This window comes from Dermacentor variabilis, chromosome 2 (genome assembly GCF_050947875.1).
Source record: "Dermacentor variabilis isolate Ectoservices chromosome 2, ASM5094787v1, whole genome shotgun sequence".
NCBI classification, from domain to species: domain Eukaryota; kingdom Metazoa; phylum Arthropoda; class Arachnida; order Ixodida; family Ixodidae; genus Dermacentor; species Dermacentor variabilis.
The window spans coordinates 50,728,530-50,756,189 of NC_134569.1; the positions used below are offsets into that span (position 1 = coordinate 50,728,530).

At 47.2% G+C, this 27,660-nt stretch overlaps 1 protein-coding gene across 1 annotated transcript in view; it reads left to right on the forward strand.

Moving 5' to 3' along the window:
• Positions 1-2,483: 2,483 nt before the first annotated feature.
• The window catches only part of Elk (Eag-like K[+] channel), a 376,128-nt gene continuing 350,951 nt past the window's right edge, over positions 2,484-27,660 (forward strand). The window contains exon 1 of the mRNA XM_075680464.1: positions 2,484-3,381. The gene's annotated coding sequence lies outside the window, so the exon portion shown is untranslated. The remainder of the gene's footprint in view (positions 3,382-27,660) is intronic.

A 27,660-nucleotide genomic window follows, 5' to 3' on the forward strand; every position in this document is an offset into this window, starting at 1 on the left:
AACAACAAACAAGTAATAAAGAAACGAATGAAAATAACTTGCACGACAGGACGATAAGCTTCACTTGCTGTTTATTTTAATCCTTACTTCTTAATGGTTTCTGTGACCACCAATACAAATTATGACCTCCTTTTACCACGAAGGTCAGTTTGAACTTGCGGCTTGTCCTGCAGTGCACCCACTCTTCTTGCCGTTCAATTTCGTGCTTGCCGGCAAAGATATCCTTCGTCTTTTCTCTCTCGTTTTTCTCTCGTTCGTTTATTAGTGCCGTAACGTACAATCATCGATAGTTCAGTCTACTTTTTCTTTAACTCAGGGTGTAGCGACGCCAGCTTCTCCCTTGACTTGGGGACACAGTAAGCGCCGTTGGCAGAGACTCAAGTAGCTAGCTCGTGCAGGTGGCCATTGCCACTAATTCACTCTTGCGGGTCCTTTTCAACATTTGTGCCCCTATGGTCGGTGACCCGCTATTGCAAATTGGAGCGCACCAACCGGACAGGAATTCTAGAATAAAGTACGAAGACGAAAGCTGCGCTTTCTTCCACCCCATGAAGCAGCTATGGTGGCTCCGTGGCTTTGGCATTTTGCCGCTAAGCACGAGGTCATGGGTATAATTCCCAGCTGCGGCTGCCGCATTGTGACGGCGGCAAGAATGAAAAAAAAAGCTCCTGTACTTATATTTCCGGGCATGATAGAAAACCTAACAGGAACGAAATTAGTTCCGTAGTCCTCCACTACGCCCGCTCTCGTAGCTGAAGTGTCGCTTTAGGACGCTAAACCCCGTCTGACAATCGATCATACTGTTCCTGCCCCGTTACGGGCTGAGATATGTAATATTATGGAACGCCAACCATCCCGGTTCCGTACCCTAGATCCTGAGGATATTGAGTGAAGTGAATCGGGGGGTGTTTTTAGGAGTTTGTTTTGGCAGCGCCTTGTTACTGAGCAGCTCACGCTTACCCGCATATGGATTAGCGCACCCGTCGCATGAATCTACCACGAACGAGTCGTTGAGCCGTGGTATGAATCTAGGGTAACAGGCGTAGAACAGCTCGAAACTACGGTATGTATAGTCTACGCTTGAACGTAGTGGATCATTTCTTTTGCGAAGGTGTGTAACGAATGACAAGGAAGCCTAGAGCAGTGATTCATGAACTCAAGAAGTCAAATAAGAGCGCCCCGCTCGTCGAATTCGACATTGTAAGAATAGACCTTCTGCGTTTGTGTCAGTCTCTCGCCTCACCTACATACTTGTTGTGGAACCCCGGAACCAAATCAAAGACATTTAAGCCCAATAATGTCGAGGCAGTGTTGTCCTCAAAATATGTCTGCTGCTATCCGAGGAACACTTATTCGCAGTTGCCTAGATACCTTAAATATTTCGAACACGATGCGATGAACTTGCAACAGCTGGATACGCGAAAGAACAAATTAAATATATGACAGAAATAAACCACTTTCCGACATCGAAATCGACTAGATCGGGCTACATTATATTTTATTCCTCGCCCGTTTCGCAACGGGCGGGTTTAAGAGTTGGAGCTATAAACAAGTCCTTGCGCGCGGACGCCTTCACTCCACTCCAGTATATACGTGTGGGCCGGAGAGTAAAAAAAAAAAAACAATGAAAAAATAGAAGAATGAAAAAAAAAAGTGCCATCGAGCCACGAACGGCCTGCGCACTGGCAGATGGATCAGGTATCAACGCGCTGTAAATCAAATCAAGCCGGCGGTGCTCCCGCAAGTTCCCAGCTATACGTAACGGGCGCCAGCGCGGCACAGCGGGCTCGCTCTAATACCCATAAACATCTAGCCGCGAGGGAGTTTCGCCGGATGCCTGCGCTTGAAATCGTCGTAGCGGCTGGCAACGCCTCACCCCACTGGACAAAGCACGCGCGCGCACACACACGCAGGCATAGAGGTAACGCGTACGCATACGTGTAAGCAACGAACACGCGCGCGCACAAACGTCCACGTACAGGAAAGGTGGCTTTGTGTCTCCCTTTTCTTTTCCGTCTGTCCATCTTCTCCCCGTTTTCCCCATTTCTCGCTTCCTCGCCTTCGCGCCGCCACAACACTTCGAACGAGTCCCGCGGCCTCTTTTCTTCAGTTCTTCCCACCTCTAGACAGAGACGCACATAAAAACAAAAAAAGAAAAAGAAATATAAGCGCAAAGCGAAGCGACGGCGAAGTAAAAATTCAAACACGATGGAAAAGGAACAAAAGAACGGGACGAGGAGCTGTGGGATCCGGAGCCAGCGCGGACGCATGCGCAGCGAGAGGCGGCGGTTTGTGTTGCCCCTAGCAACGACCTGGACAAACAGCGGGACCGAAGCGCCACCATTTGCCACCACGGTTGCGGCCGCGGCTGGAATTAAAACAGTCCAATCCAGACTTCGGCCCGAGCGGCCCGCTCGACGCGCGCGCGCTCGCCGACACCTGTCTGGACCGAGGAATCGATTCGCCAACCCTCCAGTTCTTATTTCGCTTTCATTTCTTTTTGTTTTTAAATCTTCGCTCGCACCCAGTGACTGTCTTTCGCCGCACCACTTGTGACTTCTCGTTCTTCGAGGCGGACGACAAAACGAAAGAAAAGTTTGTGAGTTTCTGAGCGCCCCGCCAAGTTCTCGGCACCATCTTTCACTTCGAGACATCGGTCTTCGTGTCGCTTCGTCAACGAGCCGAACACGCACGCACGAACACTGTCTCCGACTGCTTGTGCATCGTGCCGTGTCGAGCCGAGCCCCCATCTTGCTTGCTCCCTCACTAACAAGTATTTCCCAATCTTCGGAAACGACTCCTCCGCGAAAATCCCGGCGGCTACGTGGAGTGAGCGAGGGGCGAAAAGAAAGTATCAACAGGTGGCATTGCGGCGCCCGAATTTCATCCAGGTTGTGTGGGACCTGGGGTACGGGTGCGCCTCCTACCTGGCGCATTACGCCGTGTATCCGCACGTTCAGCCCCTGTTATCGTCCCAATTGCCTTTCACGAGCTCTTTTCGTCGTGAGAACAATGATCACTGCCATCTGAAAAAACAGAAAGAGTCCGAGAAAAGGCCCCTCTTTGAGTGAGCGGGGCACCGATGGGATGTTAAAGAAACAAACATCGGAGGGCACTGAATAAAAGTTTTGCTCTGAGGTGGCGCTCCGAGGAGTGATTTCGACACCGATACCGAGGCGACGCTAACAGTGCGCGAGTGAAGGGTTGCCAGCGACTGTGTGGTGCGACGCAGCTCGGCACTGGAACGTCGAAGGAAGAGAAACCTGTGGAGCTTTCCCGCCACGCTACGGCGCGGGCGCACTCCGCGTTCGCCACCGTTGTGCGGCTTACGAAAGCGCAGTCATCAGCAGAAAGGGGGCTTCCCCGCAGCATTCAAGGACGGTGAGTCGTTCGTGTCTCTCTATGTTTGCCTCTGCGACGCAGAGACGGGAAAGGTCGGCAAGAATCCCCCCGATGTCAAGGGCAGCTGACCCCGATGCACTCAAGCGCGTGTGCTCCAGTTTCTTGCTCTTACTTCCGAGTTTCTTTCAACTTCATTCATCGCAGTACATGTGCATGGTGTGCGCGCGCAATTAGTTAAAAACATAAAGGAGAAGCAGAAAGCTTAGACTCACGCCATTGTCCAAGGGCCTGAAAGACGCTAAACAAAAAAACAAAGGGTCGTTAAGTAGCTTACACTACTAGGTCGCTTGGTGCAAAAGGCGAAAGGCGCCTCAGTTATTGCGAGTTAGAGCGTATAGCAATGCTGAAGCAGCGGAGATAAAGGCTCATTTTAGAAGCAGATGTTGCCAGACTCGCACAGGGCAGTGTATGTAACCGTGCACCGAAAAAACATGTTTACCCACTAATTTGTCAAAGTATTTTTCGGAAAAGAAAAGGCGAGGCCCCTGCGGATATGCAGTGAAATCGATGAAACACTTTCTTTCAGTGACTACTTGAAGTTTACAGCGTATGGCGCTGTGTCGCTTGCGCTTGCCAATGTCAGTGTACTCTTAAAATCAGGCATGACTGCGAATGTTCAGTGAGCACGGCGAAGCGTTTACTGTTTTCGGTTATGATTAAAGGGCAGTAAAATAAAATAAATTCACGCAAAAGATGACTTATGAATCTGCACGAGTGATCTGCCCAAGGAGGCCCTTAGTATTCTTTCCTTGCATGTGCCTCGCTAGCAGGAAATCTTTAGGAAAACAGAAATAAAAGAAAAGCATTCGAGTGCTAAAACGTTTTTTTTTTCATACCTAATCGTTTATAGTGAAAGCTTGATACCAAATAAATAAATAAACAGATTAGAAAGGGGAAGCAAGGAAAGGCCGGGAGCATTAACCAGACGAACGTCCGATTGGCTACCATGCACAGGGTAGAGTGGACGAGGAATTAAACGAAAGAAGGATAATGCGAAAGAAGAGATAGTTCCCGCTCACTGTAGCAGACACGGGGTTTCTTCTCAAGGCCATCTATTTCAGGAAAGTTATTAAAGTGCGTACAGCTGTCTAGGAGGAGGAGGAAATAAAGAGAGAAGGCAGGAATTTTAACCAGAAGTGCGTCTGGTTGGCTACCCTACTCGGGGGGACGGGAATGACGGAATAGAAAGATGAGATAGAAGAGGGAGGGGACGGGGAGGTAAAGCCGCGGTGAGCTCGCGGCTTTTTGTCTAGGTGGATAGGTGATGCCATGCACCCAAGATGTTTGCCTCTGTGAAGGTTCGGTCGTCCAATTGGCGGAGCGCCCCGACTGCAGCTGACTAAGGCGTATGCTGGTTGTCTTTTCAGTTGCTGCATCACTATTTTGCCTCATTGATTATAGCTACTTTTTGGCTCTACGATTGTCCTTGACAAAAAAAAAGGAAAGTGTATGGAAGAGCGACAAATGTTTGACAGCACGGATATTTTTCTGCTAGCGCACCTCCTATTTTCTGGGAGGCGTAGCTGCGCTTCTGTGGAGTGATGCGCCCATGCAGTTTCTGTATGAAGAGACGATGGCACTCGCAAATGGTTTGCAGTGTAGAATATATTCAAGTTTCTTTTTAAACCGTGCCTCCTGAAAATGGTAGTCCGTCCTATCTGTTACAAGGGGACATAAGCGAATCTCAAATTTAGTATTTTCGGAACAACGTGCAGAAAATTACGGAAGTTCAAAGTCGTAACGTGCCCCTTTCGTTCACAATATTTTGCCGGGTTATTAAACACAGTCTTTCGAATAGCTTTCGCCACTATCGTGAACAACGAAAGAAAAAAAGAAAGCCCAAATTTGTTAGCTATGTGACTTGGAGCGGCTACTTCTCTGCCTTTTATCGAACATTCTCTTGTTCTGGAAGGACCAGCGAATGAAAAGTTTGTCTCTATTGTAAAATCAGTGTTACTACTACGCACAAAAGGTGCTGATTTTCAACGTGTGCTGCTCCTGGAGGTTTCTCTGTTTCGTCGGTGGACTTACGCATCAGCATGAGCTCAGGCGCAAATTGTGCCGTTCTGGTTTTCATTAGCAGTCACACAACTCGTACAAAAATTGCAGACACCCCTCGTTCCTTCTTGGCCGCGCCCTCTCGTTAGCCACACACACGGGGAGCGCCAGAGTTCCATTCGAACGCAATACTGGTGGACTGTTCACCTAACTTCCTAAAACATTTTTGCAGTCCGTCTGCTTTCTTTAGAAATTTTCAAACTATCAACCAATGTTACAATTACAGTGGTCACATACCGACAGCTGCTATATGCAGAATCCATTACGCGCCGACTCTCCGTTTCCGAGACTGTATTCACTGTGACAAACGCATTGCCAGAATTAAGTTAGTAAGTTCTATGTCACAGTTCTCGCTCCTTAATGCTTCTTTCTCTAAAGTAAAAAGAAATGTTTACAGTTAAACTAGATTATAGGGTTTGGACATCGTAGTGGATGTCTGAGAAATAATTTTGACCACCTGGAGTTCTTTAACGTGCAAGATAGACAGGCGTTCTTGTATACCGCCTTCAACGTAATGAGGCCATCTCGGAGGGACTCGAGCCTCTGACCTCATGCTCGGCAGCAGAAAGCCGTAGTTATACTAGAAGCAGCGTGGTGAATTAACAAGCCTAATATCTCTGGAAGCATAGATGTACAGACCACCATGAATATTCACATTTGCCTTCGTATTTATGCTTAGAGGTCACATAAATGTACAAGCATATCAGTAGACGTAAACGACCTCGCCGGATTGAAATCGTGGTAACTTCGAGCATGCAGGAGTAGCGAACAGAAAAATCGCGCCCCCTTAGACCTCAAAGTGTCCCTTTGACGTTTTCAGTGAGAGGAGCAAGTTCTCTCCTTCGATTGGTTGGCCTTGCCAGTCATGTAGGCATAGCCGCAGTTGTGAAAAAACGAGTGTTTGCCTGCATCGTGATTTCAACAAGCACTGAATACAAGCCCCTGCGCGTCCGTCCTTCGCGATAAAAATAATTGATTTAGATTTTCCATCGAACTATGCAAGCGAAACAGAAGCATGACATGGGGTGAACAAGGCAGATCTTGAATGCGACAACGCATATACTATATTTCAAGCAGCCACGTCTTCCATCTCAACGTGGTTTCTTTTTATTATTATTGTTATTAGCGTTGTTACGCTTTGTCTCTTATGCTACACCGGATTATTTATTGCGCTTAAACAAATTCAATTAAATTAAACACAGAATCATAATAGGTGATGTCTAAAACATGCGAGCCATGATGCGTTTTGCGCTCTAAAATTACTTCTGGCCCAAAGAAGCCGCAAGAACACAAACTTAAAAATTTGTGTCTGTTACTCAGAAACTTTCGTCGCAGCGCGGATTCGGACGCCACCTGTTAAGCTTTAAGACCATCGGAACGGTTTTCGAGCATCGAGACCTTCGTCTCGATGGTCAAGTTCGATTTCTTCGACACCTTCTCACACCGGCCACGCAAGTCATCCATTTGCTCGATAGCTTTCCTCGTACCACCTCCTTCTTTCAGAAGGTACACAACGCTTTCCTCTGTAGGCTGAGGCCCACTGCATAGCCGGACTTGTTATGCAAGGCTAGAGACTATAATACGTTACGTGTAAGCAGGCGTATTATGCAAGTAAATACTGCGCAACAATAAAGAAATAGCGCTAGCTATCCCCGCGGAAACTACACAGCTGGCAAAGATCTGATACTTCTTTTTCTTTAAATGTGGATGAGCAATAACAAAATGCGCGCAATCGAGCGACAATAAAACGCCATGAGCATTCAAGAAAATACATTTAGTTTAGTCTGTTCCGCGTGTATGTTCAGCATGATATTAGTATAACACGAGCATGGAGTTCATCTACAGAACGAAGCGCCCATAGACAAAGAATATTGAAAGAGACCGTGCATTATTTTTATTTATTTCTTCAAATCACATTGTGTCAGCGCGTGGGAGCTCAGTTGCAACCTTCTAACTTTGAATGTAGGGTTTCATTTCTTCATTAAATGATTTGGCACTTGCTGGGATAGCGCCGGCGATCATGTGCTTTTCTACGTCATTTGTATTTTGGCGCTTCTTTCTGAAGAACAATGCTTAGTGACACTCGCACAGGCTTTGTTTTCATGGCAAGCACGAAGTACAGTGAGTACATAGAGTAACACGTTGTCATAGACACACGGTAAACACATAGGCTGGAGATACGATGTATAGTGTAGTTTGCAACAGTATTGGATACGCGCGGGCTGCTTAAATATTCCTGTTAGTGGCAAATTACGTTCCCGCCTTTAAGATATTTCGTTGAAACGTACAGAGAAGCGACCGTGGGAACATTCATTACGGACGCAAGTGAGGAAAGAATCGACGCGGTCTCGCCAGCCTACACAAAGGCTTGCATACCAAATTGCTCGCGCGCCCACTCTGCGAACGGGTTCGTAGAAACGCGATGCAGATCGAATCCTACGCGCGGGTTTACCGGCGCGTCTCCCTGACTTTCATAGATGAAATTCGTCGTCGAGCACTCGTGGGCGGAAGGTGACCACGGCTGAGCTTCGAGCTTCACGGCACATAGTCGCGCATCCGCAATGTTGCCGAAGTGAGACCCCGCATCGGCCGTGTGCGCGTCTCTGTGGGTGAACGCTGGAAAATTTGGTAATATATTTCGAAACATTATTTAGCGACCGAAGGCTCTGTTTTTCGTGGCCGGAGTTTGGCACTGATTTTCAACCTTTCCTGTAACTAGCGACAACACCATATCTCAGAATGTGGTCGCGGTTTCCACCAGGGCAAAGCGTGGTTTGCTGGATCATATATATCGCAGACAACAAGCGTGAAATCATTATTCGGTTCTTTCGAAAGAGGAACTAGTGAAATGTATTGAAAAACAAAGTTTCATAAGCCAACGTTCTTCACAATTTGGGCTTGTCTTTGAGTAAGAGTTAAGGAGTTATTCACATAAAGTCAATTAAGACAATAATCCCGAAAAAAGCCTTTGAGTAACATTGGCCCAGAAACTCCCCAGCGTGTCCCAACTTGACGGTCACGGTGCTCTTCATAGTTAGCTCTAAGAATGCATTTCTATTTCGGGAACTTTGAGTATGGCTTGCAAGTGAGAAGTGGAGGCTTTAGAAAAATGGCGCGCTGTTTTGGTGCATCCCGTCTTAGATAGCGAGTTGAACATGGGAAGGTGTTCGCCACGTGGTGTTAAGCGCACACACTGACACACTCACGCACGCACGCGCACGCGCACAGATACACGCATACGCACGCAGTTGTTACGGCAGCATCGTAAGGACATGGTGAAACCAGTGCTATGCCTTCTGCCCGATTCGCACTCCAGCAAAAAGAGAGGGAATCGATGAAGAAAAAGAATGGAGGTTGCCTAGGCCGTTACCTCTGAGATGACAAACCCACATTTGACAGCTTCTCCAGAGTATAAACACCTGGCATTTCCCTGGCATAGCGAATCTTGTTACACAAAAATGCTTGAGGTCTGCCTCACCAAATTACGCTGCCGCATTCCCTCCCTAAATTTCTATTTACACAGGTCGGGTTTGGTTCCCTCTCCCCTTTGTTCTTTTTGTGAGGAGGAGGAGACGATACAGCACTTTCTTCTATCTTGTCGCCGCTTTGCTGCGTTAAGAAAAAGATTGTTGGAGATACCTTTTCGAAGAATTGGCCTGGACTTGACAGAACCTGCAATTCTTTCGTTCGGGGCGTCCACTTTGGGATCCAGCCACAGGGATGCATGCTTCGCTGTCCAAACAACTCTTACAGAATCTAAACGAATGCCCTGCTAAATTTTATATTTATTACTTTTAAATTAATTATTACTCATTCAACAGCACCTTCCTGATTACATTTTAACCGGTAATTCAACCCTATTCAATGCTATTCCCATAGATATTAGGACATTTATGCTCTATATTATTTTGGTATAATCCACCCATTTCTTGGCCAATCCCCCATCGTGGGTAGGAGCCACACGTGCCACAGGCTACAACAACAACAACAACAACAACAACAACGACAACGGTGCACGTTTGCCCCGGCTTTTTCATTCTTATTGCGAAAGCGTAGCCAGACAATGCGGCGTGTCGAGCAGCCGCCACCGGCGCGGATAGGCTAAGGAAAGCTGCACATGCTTGGAAAATGTCTCGCATCATGCATATCACGTGGAAAAACAATCGCGTTGCCATGTTGAGCAGCATCTGAAATTTCAGCCATGGATCGGCATTTGTCCAGAATTGCTTTGCAAGCCCTCACAGAGAGAGAGAGAGAGAGAGAGATGAAGAGGAAATGCAGGGAGGTTAACCAGATGTCAGTCTCCGGGTTGCTACCCTACACTGGGGATGGGAGATGGGGGTTAGAAAGATGACAGAGAGGAAAACGCTAAACAAAAACAACACGCACACATGGAGACACACACGCACAAACGGCGCTTCAGTTAAAGACGTTCGTAAAGGCTGGTAGTTCGCAGAAAGCGCAATAACGCTTGCACGGCCTTCTTCTGTGACGTTAGGTCCCTTCGGTGGTGTAGAATTTTTTTTTCCGATAGCGGTTGGTCGTCCAGTAGGTCAAGTTCGTGGCTAAGGCATTTCCTCTGTGGACTGTACTGCGGGCACGCGTACAAAATATGATCAAGTGATTCGTCATGGCCGCAGTGGTCACAGGTTGCGGTGTCGGTCATCCCTATGCGGAATGCATAGGTTTTGCTGAAGGCAACGCCCAACCACACTCGATACAAAAGCGTGGCGTCTCCACTGCGAAGCTGTCATGGTGCTCGGAGACTTAATGTTGGATCAAAGGAGTAAAGTCGAGTATTTCTTAAATGTGGCTCATTCCATTGCGACGTGGTGCACTGTCGAGCAAGCAGGCGGGGCTTCCGTGCTGCGTCAGTTCTAGAAAGTGGAATTGGTACGTGGTGCTCCTCAATATGGGCTGAGCGGGCAGCTTGATCTGCCCGTTCATTGCCGATAATCCCGCAGTGACTTGGAAGCCATTGGAAGGTGATTTCATAGCCTGCATCACTTATGTGGTGTAACGTCTCTGTAATGTGAAATTTTAGCTGCTCCTGCGGTGCGCGTCGTAAAGGTGACAGTAGAGACGGCAGTGTCGCCTTCGAATCGCAGAATAGCATCATGTTCAATTTAGACGCTGTAAGGCGAAAGCCTTGAGTGGCTCATACCCCCGGTGGCCTTGAAAGAAATGCGTCGTCCAGTCCAATGGTACAAAAACTATCATGATTAGTAATGGCTCATACTCCCCGAAGCAAGAAAAAAGTGCACTGGCTCATCCCCTCTCGTAATGCTGAGGCCACAGGTACCCTGGAAAGTGAAGCGTACAGTGCGTGCATTTATTGGAATCACGTCTACAACGTAGATAAACGCGGCGTCCAGTCAAGCAGTAGAAAACAACAACAAAAAGACAACGCGACCGTCTCTACGGTTAATGCCCTCTTAAGTAGTCGAAAATGCAATGGCTCCTACCCCCGTAAGTGAGGCTACAAGCGCTCAGCAAAGTGGAGCGTACAGTGAGTGCATTCATTGAAATCGCCCATGCATACAACACATAGAACAGCATGCGTAACTCGCCTGCTGAGAGGACTCAACGCAAAGTCGAAGAGAAACATCGTTGACTCGAGTCTGACCTAGCTGTAAGAGCGCCCGAAGCCGCAGCTAAGCGTCGAAAACAAGCCGAAGAAGCCGAACTGCCAAATCAGAAAAGCGACGATGCGAGACGCCGCATTCCCAAGTGGGCAGCAGGCTTTCGCCTTCACGTGTTGCAGGAGTGCAACATGCTGCCGAAGGCTTTCTTCCTGCACTCAGTCTGTACGTCCAATTTTCAAGCTGCAAATAGTAATGCGAGCTCGGCACAAAAATTATCTCTTCTTTCGAGGAGAACGCGTAACGGTGATAGACATGCACCCGCACGCTTGCGCAGATCGTAGGCGAAAAGACGGAAAAGGGCAGATTTAATAAAGTCTTGGCTTTTTCTCAATCTTGAATTTCTTTCTACGAGATATTGTGGCTTTCTGAATTAAAAACGTGAAAAATGAATTATGTAGACCCATCGACTTGACACCTGTCACCAGAATTAAAGTGTGTCTCAATCATTAAGTTGTCTTGGCGGCTATAAATTCTCACAAATCACACAAAGGAACAGGTACGTATTACCTTCTCGACCAGTTTCAGCTACAAGAGTAATTTACCACCCCTTTTCCTTTTTTTTCTTTTCTTTTTCAGAACTACTTTCACATTTACCTTTTTCTGATTTCGATATCTTTTGTGCGCACGTGTTTTACGCTTTGTAATCGCGCAATATATATATATGTAGGTGAAATTATATTATACATAAAAGTATTACTACAAATATATGTCCCAACACAGAAAGGCTGTCACACACACCGACATCCACACACAAATTATGGGGTTACATGCTCCGAAACCGTGATCTGATTACGGGGCACGCCGTAGCAGTGGACTCCGGACTATATTTTCATTACCTGCGGTTCTTCAACGCGCCCCTGAATCTAAGTACACTAGCTTTCTCGCATTTCCCTTCCATACAAATGCGGCCACCGCGACCGAACCCCTGACCTCCAGCTGAGCAGAGTTCTGCCATAGCCTAGCGCGGGGGATTGCAATGACTGCTACGAGGATGGCATGCATGTTTTTCTGTCGTTTGCTAGTGCTAGTCGTGGGCTACTGCAGTCTTTGAATTGCGCCGGCCTGAGCGACCGTTTTACAGTGAAGATGTTTATGTGGACCCTGTGCCGTTGTTGGAGAGGGGTTGGAGTGACCCCTTTTTCCCTGGGAGAATGTTTTTATGCGCGAAACTCATACGGTGTACACACGGTGCATTTTCGGTGATCGAGCCAGATCGGCATCGAATTTATCGACAATTGATTGCACCCTGCCGCGAAAGAAACAAATGTTATGCTGGCGGTTTGCGGCCAACGAACAGTGCCCAGAGATTAAAACGCGATATTAAGAGCGTGCGGCTGCTGGTACTTCTTGCGCCAGCAAGAAGTACCGGCAACCACGTCTATCGTCAAACCAATCCAACCAGTCGTCATAACGATTGCAGCGCCCGCATCTCCAGTGATGGGCCTTGCGTCCAATATATGGAGCTTTGGATTAGTGCTGCCGCACATTCCAGCACAGCTGCAATTATGAGAAAACCACGAGTAGTGCATACTTCTGAGGAAGAAGCTGCCTACCGCGAGCGTCATGCGAAAGTTGGCTCGTGAACGGGCTCATCGTCGTTTGATGTCGCGATCTTGCTCACTACACGGAGGTTTGGATTCGTGCTTCCACACATTTCAGCCCAGCTGCAACTATGAGAAGACCACGGGGTGGAGCAACTTGTACGCGAAGTAAAAGGATGGCAAAAGACAGACACAAACCTCACGCGCAAGAAGAAAGAAAGAAAGAAAAAAAAACGTTGGAAGAACCGCAAAAAAAAAACACTCCTAAAGCATGCTCACCACGCGAAGCACGCAAAATTGAAAATGAGATGAAAAAATGGTGAAACAAAATATTTACCATATAGACTGTTTGCGAAGTTTGACTTGCATAGTGTAACACTCCGTGTAACTAACACAGCTTCGCTGTTCGACCATCTTCACGGACTCGAAGGGGCGGTGATTCTTTTGTTTTTTTTTTCAATTCTGTCATTAGTTCTCCGTGAAAGGACGACGGTTCTGTTTTTCCGCATAAAGGCCACCGCCTTCTTCACCCCGAACACACACGACCACACGTTGGGTGTAGTGCGTGGACAGGGACTACATTTTATTTCTGCGACGCCAACTGCCCACGGCGATACCAACCGTTGGAGCTGCCACTGTCAGGCTGCGCGTACCATTTATTGGTAGAGTTGTGTTCCCGAACCTTTTCTTTCTTTTTTTTCCTCGCAGCGGCGTCGAGAGGGCGAGCGTCTGATTCAGCTTTTTCCGGGAAAGTACCCGCGCGGACGCTGTGCGATGGTCATAGAGTGGCGCAGCCGCACCGTCGTTGCCCTGTGTCGCCATCAATTAAAGGGTGGCTGGGTGGGGGAAGGGGGGGGGGGGGAGGGTTCGAATCACTGACGGCAGTACACAGAGAATTACATCCGTAACTTCAGCAAATTTGGTGGCCGCGTCTGTTCCAGGAATCGTCATCACGCATGTGATAATCATGTTTCTTTGCTAGAAGTTGTCAGGGGAAACGCAATGGTTATATATATATATAATTTTTTGAGTACCTTAAAAGGGCCCGTTCTGACATTACATAAGGGGGGGGGGACGAAAAAGGTCGAGCGTAAGTACAATGCGTAAATATCAAATAATATAGGGAAACATTAGGAATAATAAAAAGAATATCTAGACGTCGAATATAAACAAACCAAACCGAAAAAAAAGAAAAGGAGGAAAGGAACTAGAAACGAAGTTTATACAATATTTGGTAGCGTGAAAAACACATAAGGACTTAAAACACGATGGAGACGACAAGTGCCCATCAGAACACGAGTTTAAATATACAATCGGATAATGATTTAGGTAAACCACCTACAGAATTAGATATAAGATGAAATGGAATGAATGTTGTACCAAGCACATGAAAACACGGTTTAAGCAAGTATTCAAGCATATGTAGGTTTGGACAGGTTGGTACACTCTAAAAAGGTTAGCAGTGCTGCATTAAATGATGAGCATTCCGTAAGCGAGATAATGCTTGAAGGTAGCGACTTCCATTCGGCAATGGATAAAACAAGATGCGAATTTTGATAAGCGTTAGTCCTGGCAAATATAGGTTTTACTTTGTGAACATGGTTTGCACGGGTCGAGGTGTGAGGAGAGGGAAAAATATGGGCTCGAGCGAATGTGATGTATATGCATATCTCCTTATAGGAATCGACACTGACTTTGAGTCTACGACACGTGACCCGCCGTACCGCGTAGTGTAAGGTAATAAGGCAACCTTTCTGATCGTTATCAGTCTGTCTGTGTGTCTGTCTGGCTGTCTGTCTGCACTGCATGGAATTGTCAAGATAGACTGCAGATCCCCTATCTGTATAGCGCCGCCCTGGTGAGATTCCGGAAACGCCTTCTAGGTTGCTGATGTACGAGAGCGGACGTTCGCATTCTCCCTATACAGACGGACCGAGCTCAAGCTTTGCTGACATTGCTGGCATGATTACCGGTCCCAGTGGCCTCATCTCGTTGGGAAGCGGAATGCGAAAACGACATCGGTGTATGAGATATCGATGCGGTGTCTAGCTGGAGTCCAAATTGTAGGACTTGGGAAGTGGCTTTAGCTCTGGACTAGCTTCCTTCCTGTCGTAACGCTGGATAATTGCAGTCTCAACGTGGCGTTCTATTAGAACTATTTTGTGCGCCCGGTCGGTCTAATACTGCTCATGGTTCCTTTATTTGTTTATCCTACAATCAGCACCACATTAGACTAATGAAGCATCATTTGAGAAGTACACTGTTTATTTATCCAAATAACACTAGAATTCATATCAAGTCCCGTACGAAAAATGCGAAGTTCCAAGTTAGAAATTACTGATTGAAAACATCCTTGGCTTAGTAAAAGCAACGAACTCTAATGGCTCATTTATTGATTAAGCATTGCGTTTATTTCGCTAGAAATTATGCTAACACCCAAAATGCATTTGCGCCACTGCCGTGCCACCACTGCAACCATGCTGTAGCGGTGCAGACGGCACATGCGGGGCATACGCGCAGTGTATTGGAGGTCACGCTATCTTCTGCGGGTGCGAAAGTGAGGGTGAGCCGTGCGAGGGCGATAAATTAAGGAAGACTTGTGCCTTAGTTCATAAGCGTGCTAAAAGGCCACCACATACGTCCTTTCGTTGCTAAGTGGACGCACCGACATGGTCTGTTCAATGGACCATTTACAAGAATTTCGGGCGCCTGCGCCAGAAAGTATTGTTACGTCTTAACACCACAAATGCGTTACTTTGACGTTTTCCAAGAGGCAAAGACCCGCCAATCCATCAGCGCCTATCCGGACGTCAACGCAGCGTGGACACCGACTCTTGACGGCTCCACAAAAGGTCACCACCTCACCATTACTTGACAGCCTGAGCTAAGGATGAAAAGGGGGGGGGGGGCATCTAATACTACCGAACAACAACGGTGACTTGGGATTCGTAGGTTGCTATCCTGGCCCATATAACATACCATCGGGCTTCGGAGGCGGGGTTATTACGGTGTGTTGCGAGCATGGGCGTGGTATCGCAACGGATTCGACTATTGGGATTTGCTGCTGGGCAATCTTCAGATTCCCTAGTTGACTTGCCTAGGGAAGAGGACGGTATTAAAAGAGGATACTTTTCGAGCAGTGAGGCACTACGACGCGTGTTCATTCATTGCCTCGAAAATGGCGCCGGAGAAACGTCTGAAAGTGCGCGCTTTCTTCTCGGATGAAAAAAAAATGACAAAATGGAAAAGCGTGCGCTGTCACGTGACGGCGGTAAGTACAATCATAAAGGGGAGATGGGCGATGGTAGCCGCTGGTAAGGGAGGAAGGTGAAGAACCCGCGCGGCGGCGGCAAAGTTCAAAGGGTGGCGCTACTTTTGAACATTAAGGGACTTCACGCATCCCGGTCGGCGCTGCTGCGGCAGCGTTGCAAGGTTTGTGCGTATGGCACGTGCTGGGCTTGCTTTCATATGAGACAAAAAAGCAGGTGCTGAGCTGTGGAGGCCGGTTGCTGGGCTGTGATAGTGTGAACATTACAATCGTCCACAGCCTGAAGAAAGCGCTTGCAGCCGGCATCTCAGCAGCGTGCTGGCCGCGTATGCAGAAGGAGCACCTAAACCCGCGCCAGCAAAATGGCTTCAAAGCGTGCGCTCAGCGTCGAGGACACGCAGGTCCGAAAGAAGCGTCGCGCATAACAGGAGCGCCTTCGCTACGCAGCGAAACGTGGGGCATATAGCGAAGAGATAATGTTTTATGGCAGAAAGGTGGAGAGGTCGGCCTGAGTGAAGTGCCTCTAGCCTACGCTACTCCACGCTGGGGAAGGGGTATGGGGAATAACAGAGGTGGGATGAGAAGAGGAAAGAGGGTGGTGGTACGGCAAATACGATGCGGGCTGCACATTATACTGTATCTGTGCATTGTGTACGTGCACACTTCACATCACAGTCACGAGCACTCCTCGTGTTCCACCACCACTCCGTATGTAGAGGAACTACGTCGGGATTCAGGTGGTGTAATCGTGCCGCCTGCAATGAAATTTTACGCGGCTGTTTCTCCTATTCCTTATGTCACGTGATATGCGAGCCCTCCTCTGAGCTCCGCGATGCGCCCGCGCTTTCCCCATCAAGGCGCGCCCTCTAAGTCCCCTCTCTCACCCTCTCCATATCCCGTCACTCCCTCCCACATCTATCCTTCCTCCTCCTTCTCCTTCACTGCTGGTCGGTTAGGTAGACGACCCCAAACTTCATGGAAGAGACAAAGAAAGCTATCAGCATTAATTGAAGAAAACGGTACAGCAGCCAAGCGTGCACGGAAACTATTGTTTTTGTTTATTATATACGCTTATCAACTCAGAACAGACGTTAAAGTACAGCAACGCCATTAAAGTATAACGTTGTAGGTGATAAAATGCTTAGAGATACGTAGTGTAGGATCGTTTGCCTATCTTCCCGGTTACGCGGGTAAATATCAAGCTCCCACACCCCGACGAACTCATTAGCTGAATAGTTGTTTCTCATTCTTCCGAAGCATTGTTCCTCTGAGTCTCGCCTTTGTTTCATTCGGGACCTACTAATCAAATATAGAATAGCATGATCGATCTTCTCGGAAAACTTTCGCTTATAGAATAATGTCTAATATGAAATGAATTAGTCGATTGAGTGTACTGGAAATAGTTATATAATATGAAGAACTGACAAAACAAATGAATTAAAATAAAATAAAAATTGAAATGAGCCATTTGATAAGCATTTGACTCTATCGTCAGTGGCAGAATAAAAAAAAAACTACTAGTGCCCCTGAAGTTATATATGCCCCTTTTCTTCTTCGTTCTTATTTATTAGCTTTTGTTTTGTGTAGAATCTGCATCACCACTGGTAAAGCTAGACAGACACCTTCGCGAGTCCGCTATTAAGAAACTATGCAAGATTGGCAATTAAATTCACATATTTTCACAACTTTAACTTTGATAAATGTCTTGTTTTCGACGGTTGTCTTTTTTTCTCTTTTTATTATAATATTATGAAGGTGAGTACACGGGGACTGGAAATTATTTCCCGTCCGATATGGTTAAATCAAGTTTTAGTGACCAATTTAAGCCGCAGTTAGAAGGAGAAAAAAAAATACCGGTGGGAGGGAGAGTGAGGTGGGAGGGGGTGGGGCAGTGTGATGCATATGGGGTGCGAGAAACTTCCCGGCATTTGAAACTAGAGCTTTGAGCACATCAGGCGCTAAACTTGTTAAGGCCGGACACCTGCTCCTCCAACGCTGCGCATCGCATCTGGTCTTGAACGATGGACAGAGTAGAGGCGTTCCATTTCGTCGAAACTCGTCGTCACGGAAGAACGCACCCCGGATAGCCGCTCTCTGCGAGAGGCGAAATGGCGGTCGTCGTGCCTAAAGAGAATTATATATGCGCGCTCGGCGAAAATTGCGTTGCGGAATAACCTTGCGCCAGTCAGTGAAGCTATCTCATTATTCGATTACGCTGGCATATCTAGTTCGTTTGAGACACCGACAGCGAAGGAAGGCTCTTGTCAAACCTTTTCCGATGAAAAATAAAAAAAAAGGAAGGAAATGATTGACAGAAGAAATAACGCGTCCGTAATGAAGCTTAGGTATACGCTTGCAGCGCCACGTGATGGAGACACGAGGAGATAATAGGAAATATTTAGGCGTCCCACTGGCCGGAGGATAATTGTAAATCACGTTGCCGGATGCTGCCGCATTGTAGTCGCTATACAATGGATACATGCCACGAGAGGAAGAGACGAGATGTTAAACGAGAGACGGTTTCAGCGGAGTAAACGGTTTGCAGCTGTCACCATGCAAAAGGTAAATGTTCATTTAGACTGCTGTTAAACGATGTGAAATACAGCTAACAGCAAGCAAAGGGGTTTTAGTCCCAAAGCAACAAATTGGCTGTGAGAAACGCCATAGTTGTAGTTACATAGAGAAGTGGGAGGTGGAGGGAGGGCATGTTTTTTTTTTTTTTAATTTCTACCAGCTGCCGCTTTCGATAGTAATGAACCATAGAAAACTTGAATACGTGGCAGGCAAAATGTGGCGAAATTGTCCGACTTATTGCGAGTAAAAAAAAAGTCTAGTTGAAGCGAGGCGCAGGAAGATGTCGATATCATATGAGTGGAAGGCAAAAGCGAAATATTAACCATAATAACATTGTAGCTCTGTAACATTTCCTAGTATCTCGCTAGCTCGCAGCTGTCTTTGTCGAAGATCAGTGAACAACAAACAAAACAGTTATTATGCTTCGACTTCCTAGCGCATCTACTTATAAACGAAGCAGTTCATCGACGACTCCACCCACTTGACTGAAAAGCTTAACCATTGAAAAATAAAAACACGACGATTTCTCTGCAGCACATGTCTTAGTTTTTGCGAGCGACTAACTGCACCATCTAAAACGCTTCAGACAACGCGTAGCCGTCAATCCACAATTTTGCTGCTGTTTTGTTTTTTGTTTTTGTCTCACTGAATAGCAGCTTATGAGAAAAGGTTTGGACATACTACACTGATCGCACCGTCTCGTGTTCTTTGCGCAAAACTGTTCTAACATGTAAAAAAATGGGGGGGGGGGGGGGGGATGGCGGAGGCGTTCATTTCTTAATTGCTAGCGCCATTATCTAGCGAAAACAAGTTGTGATTTTTTTTCACTTCAAATTTTTAACTCATTTTCAAGTTCCCAGCTAACGCTGGGCGTAATGCAGACGGTCCGGAGTAGCTCATGTTAAAGTAGGCCAGCTAGTTTAACTCAGTGTCCGACACCAGATACACAATTCACTCGTACGAAATTTTTTGAGAAATATCTGGCTAAAATAAACTGGCCCAACTGAGCATTTTACCTCGTATGCCAACGTCATATCGCTCGCACGTACGCATGCGTGTAAAGAAGTTCGTGCGTCTTACTCAGCTCTGTTAAGAGGCACTAGAGACGCGTTATCCTTTGCATGACGTGGCATTAAATTCGCTCCACGGTACTTTCCCATTGAAAGAGCTCTCGAGTGAATCCAATAGCGAGATTGGATTGGACAAACTTCATTAAAGGTCTCGCAGGACGCGCGTCAGCGCGCAGTGGGCGTCTCCCACGCGGGGACCGACAGGGAGTACCTGGCGGCTGCTTCGCGGGCCTGCTGGACTGAGCATCCAATAGCGAGAGTCACTTGTGTTTTAGTTTTTCTCCATCTTCTCCTCTGGACGATATTCTTGCATTTTCGAGGCTCTAATTCCTCTCTTTTAGCGCTGCGTGTGCCGTTTTTTCCGCGTGGCTTGGCGTTTTCAGACGTCGCGTATTTATGGCAGAAAAACGAGCAGGCCTGTCATGTGATCGCTTGCCAGAGGTACAAGCCCGGAGTGCCGCGCGACCATGGCAACCGAAAAGGGGGTTGGAAACCACCGTTACTCGCATCTAGAATTTTCGTACTGCAGTTTGGCGGCGACAGGATTGGGGATTGCGTTCTGGTGTTTGCTACCGGTATCCTATTGATATCCTTTTTTTTTTTTCATTTTGTGAACGCAAGTGTGCTTCGGTGACAAAGTGCGCGTCGTAAAATAAAAGCGGGGTGGAGCGGATTTAGCTTCAGAAAGAAAGAAAGAAAGAAAGAAAGAAAGGAAGAAAGAAAGAAAGAACAATTTTCTCTCTTTGTAAGCATATTTCGAGGCCTCCAGTTGTTGCGAAGACGACAGACAACGCGCTTAATGTCCCCACACAATTGAGGGAACAAACAGATAATGCAGAGATGCTACTGCCGTAGTTTGAGGGGAGGAGCGTAAAGTGTTAAACGGCGGTGTTTCGGCGGCTCTTCATTCCGAAATCAGTTCTTGTAGCTTTTCATTGGCGTGCGTAGGTTTTAAAATAAAAAGAAATATTCTTAGCATGATATTTCTCTGAAAATTGAACGAAAGGACAGTGGATATCTTCTTTGGCAAGCGTCAGATACAGTTAGACACAACGAAGGGCACTAAAATACAAGAATCAGAGCTTCTCACGGCTTCCCACCCCTTCGCCGTCAGCCCGAAGTCGTCGACGGGGTATGCAAGCCGGTTGGTCGTTCCGTACTTAAGCGAACACAGCGAAGGAGTCAGAGTTGGATAAAGGGAGAAAAAAAATGTTTATTGACTGACAGTAATACACAAATTAAAAGAAACACAAAAACACAAGAACACTAACACACATGCACTTAATATATATCAATGATGAAGACAAAAGAAATACGGCAACCAATTAAAAGTGGATATAAGAACTAACACTACATAAAATACACTTAACAGAGCTCCACTAAAACAGAGTTCAAAAGAAAACAAATGACGGCATACGCACGTCCGGGCAGCAGCAGCCGCAAGTCCATAAAGTGTGGAGTCGACGGCAGAGCTTTTCCAAAGAACGCTGGCGAGCCGATCTTGTGGCGTTGGATGCGATTGCTATTCATCCATTGCCACGTAATATGCACCCCGAGCATGACAAAGGGCGGCGCAAATCCTGCGTACGATACATTGGCCGCATGCTTGCAAACTTCCCGGAAACACGCACTTTATACACGGAAACATTACGTACTCAAGAGGGCTATACCTTGGTAGTTTTGGATGGCACTGAATCCCTGAGAAACTCTGCTGCAATGCGCGGAACAAATGCCGCTTACGGAGAAATTCTCGGTGTTGCTCTTGCAATTCGATACGCCATCCGTGTTCCTGAGGAAGTATATATATTGACGGACTCGCAACAGGCATGCCGGGCGTTCCTATCAGGACATGGCATCCCGAGAGCGGCGCACCAAATTCTCAAACAGATCCCGCAAAATACACTAACCACACCTCCCCGCATCCACTTACTCTGGACCCCTGGTCATACCTCGCTGCCGGGTAACGAACGCGCAAATGCGGTTGCCCGAGAAATTTCCCTCCGGGCGACTCGGCGTGGTGAGGCGACTCGTTCAGAGTGGGGGGATCCCTTGCTCCGTTATAAAGACATACTCCGTCATTATACACGCATTCGTCGCACCCACGCCGCACCACCGCCGTCCTTCTCGCGGGAGGAAGCAGTGGCATTACGCCAGTTACAAACCGCAACTTTTCCTAATCTTGTCTCTCTCAATAAATTCTACCCACACTGTTATGCAGATCGTTGCCCTGGCTGTGGCAGCTCACCCACAATCTTCCACGTCACGATTGAGTGCACTGCAAACCTCTTTCCTCCCTTGCCAACCCTCCTTTACCCCCTACGCAACATAGAGCTGTGGGACGATGCCCTCCGCGACGGACCTCCCGAGGTCCTCCGAGCAGTGATACAACGGGCTCGAAACATCGCCGGAATCATCTTAGGGACCCTGGACTGAGGGTACCTCCCACACTGCTCTCGCCATTCAAATATTATTAGTAAAGATGTTTTGCTCTCTCTTTCTCTCTCTGCTGGATTTCCTGGGAGTCTAGGTCTGACGTCTTCCTTCGAGCAGGCTGGGCTAAATTGAGGGTAACTACCGGGAGCTTCGTTGCAGACGTTGGTTTGTCGTCTCTTACGTTAACTAGTCACTCGGAGTTCAGACGTGGCTAGGCTGTCCAGGCGATTCTGGACGGCACTAGCTCCTCGAAGCTTCTCGGCAGGTTATAGGCTCAGCTTCTAGACTGCTAAGCTCGGTCTAAAACCTGCGTTTAAATAACTTCTCCCCTCCCTGTTTCCCTGGGTCTGCGAAGTTCACCCAAATGTATCACGACTCCTCCCGAGGCCTTGGCCGCGCCCCTCTTAAGTAGGGGCGATTCCCCCCTGCTGTTAGAGCTGGCGCACTTGCGTTGCACCACACAGACACACACGCACACCCTTGAGTCCGTGACAGACCTCTGTTGTCCACTGACAAGCACAAAAGAAACGACAGCAGACGGCCACACGGTGCCAAACCCTCTGACACACATACACTGCCAGCAATTCGTGGACATGGGATTGGACAGAAACACCACATATTTCGAGGTATTCGCGACCCCTGCCGTCTTCGCAAGCTTCTCAATGCACGCGCGAGGAAGGGAATACACAGGGGTTCCTACAAAAAAAAAAGAAAAAAAAAACTCTCGGGCGTCCCGGAGGCGTCAACAACAACAACAACAAAAAATCTCTAAGCCTGCCTTCAACTTTTTTCGGCCGCTTGCCCGAGTGGTCGGCAATACCCGTTTTGCTCGCCACTTCCTATTCCCACGACCTCTTGGCGCCCGTTGATCGGTGCTTCACCGGCTCGAATAATGCCGCACCGTGACAGTGATCAATTGCGACTAATACGCCAAGCGAAAATGAATTATCAAGCGTAAATTCTTGCCCCACCCACCGCAGTAGTTCAATGGCTATGGTGTTGCGACGAGTTCGATCCTAGCCATGGCGGCCACATTTTTACTAAAAAAGTTAAATATGGGGTTCTGCTTGCCAAAAGCACTTTTTGATTATGAGGCACTCCGAAATGGAGGACTCCGGAAATTTCGACCACCTGGGGTTCTTTAACGTGCACCTAAATCTAAGTACACGGGTGTTTTCGCCCCCATCGAAATGCGGCCGCCGTGGCCGGGATTCGATCCCGCGACCTCGCGCTCAGCAGCCCAACACTATAGCCACTGAGCAACCACGGCGGGTACATTTTTATGATCGTGAAATATACTTATATTTAGAGTGCACGATAACGAAACCCAGGTAGTGAAAATTAATCCGCAATCCCCCACTGTGACGCGCCTCATAATTAAATCATGGTTCTCGCATGTAAAACTCTAGAATTTAATTTGCACTACTTTAAGATTATGGCTCTGGCTTTTGCCTCTTTATGTTGGTATATCGTTTTTTTGCCAACGCATGTTTATGTGCTGCGTCTTATAATAGCTTTCATGCTTATGAACATTTTTGCATGTGTAAGCAGCCTAGTTAACCTTCCTGCATGCCTCTCCTTTATCACTTTGCTCTCTCTCCCTATCTATATATCCATCTCTCTCCCGCTGTCTTGATGTACCAAACCAAGTTTATTGTGGACACTGCCGATATATCGCGTCACGTTAGCAGGAATATTCTATCCTAAGCTAAGCCGTATCGGCCTCCTATAATTTGTCTAAAATCCACTTACGCTTTTCATACGTAGAGAGCAATAAGCTAGCTGACGGAACATCGACTACGTGTTTTTGTGGAAACTTATTTTCGCACAGTAGATTTTGCCGTAACTACTCTTGAAACTGTCACAGAAGCAAAACGAGAAGGAAATAACACTTCCCCAATAAAGGAGAAAGCTCTAACGTGTATTATGTCGTCCACTAACTGTACGTCACCATGATCTGCATGTCTAGAAGCATGTGCCAATCAGACCGTCTAACCCGTTCTACTGCTTTGGATATCCACTGGTTCTTTACGTTCTGGCGCATGCGTCTTCACAAGGCGTGTTTTCGACAGCCACCATGAACGCTACGTTCTTCTGATGAGATGTACTTCTTGTCCAATGAGAGGCCATACTACTCTCAGAAGCAATCTGCAGCTCCCTCCCTCCCTCCCCCCTACCTGCTTCCTACTTAATGACTACGAGACAGGGTAGCACTGGTGTTTGTTGGTCGAATCAGCGGCGGCATTCCTCTAGGCGATTCAATGTAGCGGCTTTCTTCGCTGGCCGTTCCGCTTCTCCCGAGAAGTAATCATGGGGCGCTAACACACAGTGCGGTACTCTGCGCTATGAAGTGCAAGAACTGAAGCTAGATGCTTTTGTGCTATTTTGTCGCCATTGCTGGAAGACCGCCTTGGTGTGTTTCGACTATGACAGGGGCAGCTCCGCCCGAGGCTTAGCGTGACAGATACAACGAAGAAACAGTTGTGCGAACACACTGTCGATACGCGGAGGACGTTTACCTAGGAAAGAGTCAAAAGACCTCGTGTACTCTGTACAGTCAAGATTTTTAAATAATATTACCCCGACTGGAGTACGTAAATATTTTTGTTCCTGAGTTTCCTTTGCCACTGACAGACTGCCTTCGCTAATAATATGTGCAATGCAGTCACCCTCTTGAATCTGCTCTCATAAACAGTGAAGGAGGGAAGTTTTTCGAGGGGGAGGGGGGGGGGGATTGGCAAGGACTCAGATATGCGAACGGAAACTGGCAAACCGGAGGTAACGTCGATATAGTTAGGCTGGTGGGGAAAAGAAAAATGAACAGTAAGAGCGATGGAAAGCTCTAGAAATCAAAGAATCAGTTCACGTTTCTTTCTGACCCGTGTTTTTCACGTGAGCATATCTTGACTGTAAGGCGCATTGGCTACTGCAAGCGATTGGCAACGGTTCAAAGTAGGTTATATTGCGTACGAGTGATTTGGTTAATACGGGTTTTGGAGAGGATATCAAACTGTAAACTTTACTCAAGGCGCTTAATCGCGCCCATGCCGGATCTCTCTCGCTCTCTTTTCTTGTTCGCGTGGACAAGCGCGTCACTTCCCACGGCACCCACAACCCTTATTTGCCTCAATATGCAAGATGAGAAACATGCGTCACAAAGCGTTTACTGTGCTGCCATCGGCGCCGGTGTAGGCAAGGGACGCACGCCTGGACGCTGCGATATGATGCAACCGGCATTTTGCTGCAATTTCTGCGAACATAACAAACTAATTTTACATAAATATATAAAATCCACAATTTATACTACTCAATTACTTTTGCACCGCATCCTTTCAAATGTCTGCGCCTTCAACTGCCATAGCAAGAAAACCGCCGCTCAGTTTTTAATTTTTTTTAATATTTGGAGTTTTACGTGCCAAAACCACTTTCTGATTATGAGGCACGCCGTAGTGGAGGACTCCGGAAATTTCGACCACCTGGGGTTCATTAACGTGCACCTAAATCTAAGCACACGGGTGTTTTCGCATTTCGCCCCCATCGAAATGCGGCCGCCGTGGCCGGGATTCGATCCCGCGACCTCGTGCTCAGCAGCCCAACACCATAGCCACTGAGCAACCACGGCGGGTCCGCTCAGTTTACCGCAACCTTACCAAACAATTCTTTCTGCCACTATGTTACTTAACTTCTTAGCATGTACTAGTCCAAGCACCTCTCACCATCTGTTCAGCTTCTCTGCGCCCTGGTTTTCATTTAGCCTTGTTGCACTGCCTGGAAGTGCACTGTAGCTGCATCTCACATGCCATTTCATTGAAACCAGTACATTACTCGCCATATATCTGAGTTAACCATTCTAGCTTATAAACGTCATCATCCTCTTTGTTAGTGCAATCATTGCTGTCTTCAAATGTAGCATAAAAGACATGACCAACATGCGCATATAAAAAAACCGGTAGCGACACCATGTAAAGTAGGAAGTACAGTATGTTCAGAAAGGAAGTGCGGGAGCATCTCTTTGTTGAAGTTATTGCGGCAGGTCATGCCGGAGAGAAGTAAATTCCAGTAAATGCCACCGAGTGTGTATTATACCTCCTTCTGTTCTTTGGTCCCCTTATGTTTCATTGCAACACCCATTCCTCCTTTAGCTCGGCTCGGTTGCATCTACATTTACCTCACCTCTTCTTCGTTACATAAGCTCTGGTGCAAAGCATGACTGTCCAACAGGAAAGCACGCTTTACGGTCCGTGGAGAGGAATGGCGTTCGCTTGTGCCGCGGTGACTCAGGCGAGCACCAGACGCTGCGACGAATGTTTCAGGAATATCCCTCAGTGAAGTCGCGCCGCGAAGATTGATTTCTGCGTCATCAGCTGGGGGGAAAAATTACGTAGTCAGTACCGAAACCCGCCTCTTATTGATCCGGGCGTGCGATTCTTGTGCAACGTAACGAGAACTGAAGATCCGCCTGCTTGCGCGCCCGTAATGGGGATCACCCACGGTAGCCGACGGATGCCGTTGTTTGCCCGCTGCCTTCCTCTTTCCGCATCTGCTGGCAAACGACGTTGGTTCTGTCAGGAATAGCGCACCGTAATCTTATTCCACATGATGACGCCGCCGATAGCACTGCCTTTGTGCAAACATATCTGTAAGCCCGCGTCTCGCGATAGAAAAAGAAAAAGAGATGTATATTGCAGTTATGCATCAACGATGGGAAATATAGGCTGACGAAGCTCTTATTTTGTGTGACTTGACGTTGCCGATCCCACGCAGCCTCATTTATATTTCCAGAAATCGGACCCTCTTTGCTGAGGGAATCAGTAAACAGAATGTTTTTTTTTATTCGCGGCTACTTCTTCACAAGAACTGGGAAGTTTGCCGCGAGGAAAATAGATCGGTATTTCTTTCCCTACTGATAGAACTGCGCTGAAGCAGAAATTCATATTTATCACCCAACGCTCACACAGTTGCGAATTTTGTTGGGCACACATGATATTATTACATATTATCAGACGCAAAATATTATCACCGCTCGTTCGAAGGCATGTATACCAGATGCGAAGATCAAAATAAATTCGGTGGACTTCTTATTGCAAGGAAGGAGCAATAATAAAACGCCATTATCAAGCAAAAATCGGAGGTGGAGAAATGGGATCTTTTTATTTTTCGTGCATCTACAATCGTCTCTTTCTGATTATTGGTAGGAATAAAAGCAACAAAAGTTCATTTTCAAACCACATTTCCCTTCTTCCTTTCTTCCTTTCTTTCTACATTATGTCTGCATTCCTTTCTTGCTTTGCTTCTCCAAACCTTCCTTTCTTTAACTCCTCTCCCTCTTCCCCTCTCTCTCAACGTGTATCTAATGTCATCGCTAGTGACCCACGAGAAACGTCTCCGTAAAGATCTCGGGGAAACAAGGACTGATGACAAGAGAACGAGGTGCAGTCTGTCACCAGGTGAAGTAAGCAAGGACACGCTGCTGCTTTGACTGTGTCGAGTCGCTAGTTTATGTTCTAGGTTCAGGAAACAGAGCTACAAAATTATAAAGTTCTTCTAAAGCGCGAACGGCTGTTTTAAGATGAGAGTGAACAATTCTACTGCAGCCCTCTTTTACATTAAGTGCGCCCTTCAGCCATTAGAAGAGATTGAAGGATAAGTTTAGAAGTTAAAGTGTCCTA